Source organism: Phasianus colchicus, chromosome 1, assembly GCF_987193195.1.
Source record: "Phasianus colchicus chromosome 1, bPhaCol1.hap1.1, whole genome shotgun sequence".
NCBI lineage: Eukaryota > Metazoa > Chordata > Aves > Galliformes > Phasianidae > Phasianus > Phasianus colchicus.
This window is the reverse complement of record NC_143436.1, coordinates 179,535,141-179,540,807: the sequence shown is the minus strand read 5'-3', so window position 1 is coordinate 179,540,807 and position 5,667 is coordinate 179,535,141. Positions and strand designations below refer to the sequence as shown.

Genomic DNA, 5,667 nt, shown 5'->3' with positions numbered 1-5,667 from the left:
CTGAAATGCAGAAAATTAGAAAGTCACCAGAATATCTACCTCTAACCATCTTCCACAATCTGCACTAGCCTCACTTCAGCACTTTGACAGAAATTTGGCAGCGTCATTTGTTATGGTGAAAGTTATCTGTTCTCCCCCAACACAGGAGACAATGCTTTTTTCCATTTTGTATCTATATATGCTACTAGCATCCCAGACAAAGATGATACCTGTTGAATTCTGTACTTCAAATTCATCCAACTCTCTGAAATGCTTCCTGGCCAGCATTTAGCATATTTATTCAGGGTTTATTACAGATACTTTGCTGAGCATTACAAATTCATGATTTTGTGCCAACAGGAATTAAACAACAGATATCCTGACTAAGAGTATGGATATCTGACTGTGTTCACACACGAGCAATTGAAACCACAAATACTTGAGGTTAATTCTGGAACTCACTCAAAAAACACCAAAAAAAAAAAAAACCAAACCCAAAACCCACCAAACAACCCAGCAGCTAAAGTTCAAAGATGAGCTACAAGGTCGATTACATCTTGTGAAACGTATCTAGAGCTCAATCTATTTCCCCCCTCTGAAAAGATTACAGAGTAATTTATTTTAGGGTAGTTATTTTCTAGAAAATTATTAAAGCTTCTTTATTTTTGAGGTGCAATCTACAGGTATAGCAAGAAAAAATTAGAAGATTCAGAAAGGTGCCAGACTGGCACCTATGACAATAACAGGCGAATTGATGCTGTAGAACAATGGTGATGGCTTTCACAGTCTCTCCAACACATAAACAAAAAAACACAAGGGGTTTAAGATGGCAATATACACCTTGCTCTGCTCTCCTATGCCTTGCAGAAATAATTTGAGACGGGTACTATTGAAAAAGATCATCACTGTAGCTGCTTGAAGTGATAAAATTGTTAGAAACTCAGAAGCTTCAATCATGCTAGCTGCAGAGGACCAGGAACCTGAAACATCAAACTTCCTGCATATTAGTTGATCCCTACACATGAAGCAGATTTTAGATGTGTTTGTAATAGGCTGTTTGTGACATAACATGTTCTTTGTAAAGAAATATGTAATGATTTCCTTTCTTCATGACAAAAATCACAGATTTAAACCCAGCTGTTTGTGTGTATATGTGCCTACATATACATATATATGCATGTGTGCACACACATTCATGCAAAGAACTACATATAAGCAATTATACACAACATTTTGATAATTGGAGAATAATGGCACCAGTATAAACAATCAAATTATGAGTCAATGGTACACAGGGTCAGGTAGTTTCTGTTTACTTTTCAGTATGATAGGAAATTTAAAAAATGCTATTTAAAAATGTTTGTCTGCTTTCAACTTACCTCTTGAAACAGAACGGTAAATTTGACGAGAAATAAAAATTGTATGATAAAGTGCAGAAAATGAGAGGTTATACTGCTATTACTTTTTTATAACTGACATTTGGCAAAAACATCACTTGAATTTTAGATGGACTGTATGTGTTCTGATTTGACACACATAAATAAACAAACTGCTTAATTTTTACACTCTTCTGCTCAAGGGAATCAGAATATAACTCCCACACAATTTGTACTTCAGCATATTTCAAGCTTAGGACAGAAACATGGCTCCGAGCATCACCAAACACAACATCCCACAGAGATCTCCCTGCACAGCGGTCTGTAGTGTCCTCTCCACTGTACAACAAGGCAACTTGTATATTTTAACCTGCTGCAAAACTGCTATAACCTTACACTCCAACCATAGACTTAGATAGAACTTCTTCCAAAAATATGTACATTGAAAATGGTGTATGTGCAAGAAAATGTACTTGAAAGATAACTTTTGTTGAGTCATCTGTACACAGTGGCTGAGATTCTGGAGAACAGCCACAGCAATGACAACAGAGTAAATCACAGAATATCCCAAGTTGGAAGGGACCCACAAGGATCACTGAGTCCAACCCCTGGCTCCAAGCAGGACCACCCAACATCCAGTCTCTGTGTCTCAGAGCACTGTCCAAACGCCCTCTGAACTCCGGCACTGGAGCCGTGCCCACAGCCCTGTGCAGGCTGTTCCATGCCCACCGCCCTGTGGTGCAGACCCTTTCCCTCACCCCCAGCTGCCCTCCCCTGCCGCAGCTCCATGCCGTTCCCTCGGCCCTGTCGTTGTCACACAGAGCAGAGCTCAGCGCTGCCCTCCGCTCCCTGTGAGGAGCTGCAGCCGCCATCAGGCCTCCCCTCAGCCTGCTCTGCTCTGGGCTGAGCACACCAGCAACTCCTATGTCTTCCGCTCTAGAACATTCTCCATCTCCATAGCCCTCCTTTGGACACTAAAAGCTCTATGTCCTTGTTATACTGTGGCACTCAAACTGCACACAGAACTCGAGGAGAGGCCACAGAGCACAGAGGGAAAACTACTTCCCTTGACCTGCTAGCAATGCCATACTTGATGCACCCCAGAATACAACAGGCCTTCCTGGCTGCCTGGACAATGTACACACGAAAGATAAAATGTTAAATGAAGATGCTAAATTCTATTTCTTTTCTTTGATTTCTAACAATGGGTGTGCACCTAGTAACATCATCCACTTTAATTTGATTGAATCATTCTCATTGGTGAGAGAGAACATTACATTAACAATGGTAATTCTAAAAGCCATAAAGAAAGCAAAGTCAAGTGGAAAAAAAAAAAGAAGTTATTGAGGAACAAAATAAGCCAAATTATGACAACAGAGAAATACATGAACATTAGTACGCCATAAAACTTACAAAGAAAGTTTTATATGATAAACAGAAATGAAACATGGCCACATAAAATATTTTGTGGCACAAGAGGGACACCAGAAGAGGAGAATCTCCAGGTAGTGGGTGGTATTCAGGTTTAAAGAATGGGGTTAAAGACGCAAATGACTGAAATTTCCCAGATCAAAACTCTTATCAGCAATGTGACTACAGCTAGGTTCTACAAATCGTTTTGGCAAAAATATGTTCCACACCAGAATGCAATAATAACAAGGCAAATTGATAGAGAATTTCAAGTGCTACACTTTTATCTGTGCAACCAAGAATAACAGTGGAACTCATCTTACTATTTTATTCCAAGTTTCAGAAAAAGAAGTCTGCGATCTAATACATCTATAATGAGAGATTAAGAGACCTTCCTCAGGAGGATCTATTATATAGTACCAAAATCCAATTGAAAACTGTGTTTAAGGAGATAATGGAGAAAATAATACTGCCTGTACAAATTACGAACAATTTAGACAATAGCAAGTTTTCTGTAATAATTTGGATAGAATTTCTATATTAAATGAAAAATTAAGTATAACATAATTTTCCACAACAAAGAAAGGCAGCGCTCCTGTGCATTTGACGTCCCCAGGATACTTACTGAGATCTAATGGTATTTTTCATCTCTCCATTTGCACTTCTGCAAGTCTGGAATTGTCCGAGATGAATTGTTTTTGCCTATACATATTTTCTGTTAAGGTTTTGTTTTCATGTCTGTATTCGTAACTCTATTCTTTCTAAGTCTGTTTTCTGAATAGCTGGAACATAAGTGCTGAAATAATGACTACTTGTTGATTCTATAATTCTAAATGTTATCATTCCATATCAAGACAATTAAGTTGCAAAAATCTAACCCAAGCCCCACAGGACTAGACATAGTCCAACAATGCTGAATGTCAAGTTCTGAATGCTGAATAGCATTCTAACATAAGTACTGTGAAATGGGAACCTTTAAAAGTCCCTTCTAACTCAAGTGATTCCATGATTCTACACCAGCTAATGACAGCAGTAGCAGCTCAAAGTATCCCCATCTCTTATCAGTATGTGCTGCTTTCCTTATAGCAAATGCAGCATTAAAAGAGCATATATTCATAAAATTGTTGCCTCTCATTAACTTTAGAAATAATGGCAGTGCCATCTTACCCACAGGGTTTTCAATGTACAAATTAAAGTTTTGAAACATTCTTAGTAAAGCAGAGAATTTATGCCAAATAAAAGATCATTCAAAATTGGTTTAAAGACTTTGCACAATAAGGATGAAACATTCTGATTCAATTAAATTTTCTCTGTTCTATAGGGAATAATAAATGTTATGAGTATAGTGGAGGTGCACAGTGGGATTTTATGGCTCTTAAATTAATGTTGAATTTTTAACTTCTGTCATGCACATTTTGGGAGCTCCATTTCAGACATCCATTTTTCAGAGAAGTTGGTATTTCACTATTCTTTCCAGGCCGGGAGAACAATTGTGTTTCATCTCAATTGTAAGTTAAATCTTCAGCACTTAGGCAAGCTATGGGGCAGATATTTCTCCTTGAAATGCAGATGATGATGGATCAGCAGCTTCATGCAAGAAATTTTTACTATTTTTCCACCATCAAGCAAAGGAAGGGAGAGAATCTAACTTCCAAGACTGTCCATGAAGTAACAGCACTATTCATACCACTGTCCTCCTGAACTTGCTAGCATCTCTTTCATTCACTAGACATTTTTCAGAGGCCTTTATATGGCCTCTGAAAAAAGTAAAGCTGGGCTTTACTTTTCCTAACCCCAAACCTGCACATGCAGACAGCGCCTCTATATTCTTTCCAGGCCACTCATCTCTTATGTCTCTTGCAAACTTATATCTTATATTCAAGTTCACTGAGGAGCTCCACAAAGTCTCCTGCTGCCTCTGTTTGAATTCCTACATGTGGGTGTGGACCATTCTCCATTCTCGAAGGCTGAATGAAGTGAACCCTGAAAATTGGTGAGCTCTCCTGGATTCCATTTTGCTCTAGGACTGTATAAGATATTTTCCAAGCAGATCCCTGAGCAGGCCACAGTCTGTTCTCCTCGAGTCCAGAGCTGTGATCCTGCTCATTGCCTTGTGCACTCCTCTCAGGATCCTGAACTCCACTATTTCATGGTCTATGCAGTCAAAACTGCTTCCAACCTTCACATCCTCAACCAGTTCTTCCTTCCTTGTTTACAAGTATGAAGTCTGGCAGAGCATCTTCCCTTGTTTGACTGGTGACTGAAAAGCCAACAGTTACGTTCTAGGTACTGGAAGATTGCTATCAGGCCTCCTCGAAACTGCCTCTTAAACCTCACCACAGTTGAAGAGGTCCAGGTCCCTCAGCCCCTCCTCACAGAGCCAGTGTTCCAGTCCCTAGACATCTTGGTGGCTCTCCACTGAACACATTCAAGCTAGTTGATGCCTCTCATATACTGGAGGGCCCAAAACTGGAAGTGGTGTTCTACATACAACCTAAAGGATGCTAAGTTAAGGGCGATAAATCTTTTCTTTCCCAAGTCTATTGGCTTTGCTCTTGCTAATACAATCCAGGATACTGCTAGCCCTTTTTGCTACCGCCTGCAAGCAGCCTGTTCAGTCTGGTCCAACAAAAGCCTCAGATCCCTACTACAAAGTTATTCCTCAGGATGCACTACTGCAAGAAAGTCTTCATTCCAGGGTGCAGGACTTCGCATTTCTTTTCTGAATTTCATAAGGTTCCTGGCCCGTTGCTCCAGCCTAATGTAGGCCTCTGCCCTTCAGAGTATATTGGTTCCCTTAATTTGGTGTTACCTGCCAGCTTGACAGAAAGTGAACTCTGCCACTTCCTCTGATTCACTGATAAAGATACTAAGCAGGATGGGTCCCAGGACTGACCTCTGT

General features: G+C 39.8%; 1 protein-coding gene and 1 long non-coding RNA gene across 4 annotated transcripts in view; both read right to left on the bottom strand.

The window, feature by feature from the left end:
- The window catches only part of MICU2 (mitochondrial calcium uptake 2), a 133,825-nt gene that overhangs the window by 109,634 nt on the left and 18,524 nt on the right, over positions 1 to 5,667 (bottom strand). The window lies entirely within an intron of this gene.
- LOC149920264 (uncharacterized) overlaps positions 1 to 5,667 on the bottom strand; it is a 58,902-nt gene that overhangs the window by 35,045 nt on the left and 18,190 nt on the right. The window lies entirely within an intron of this gene.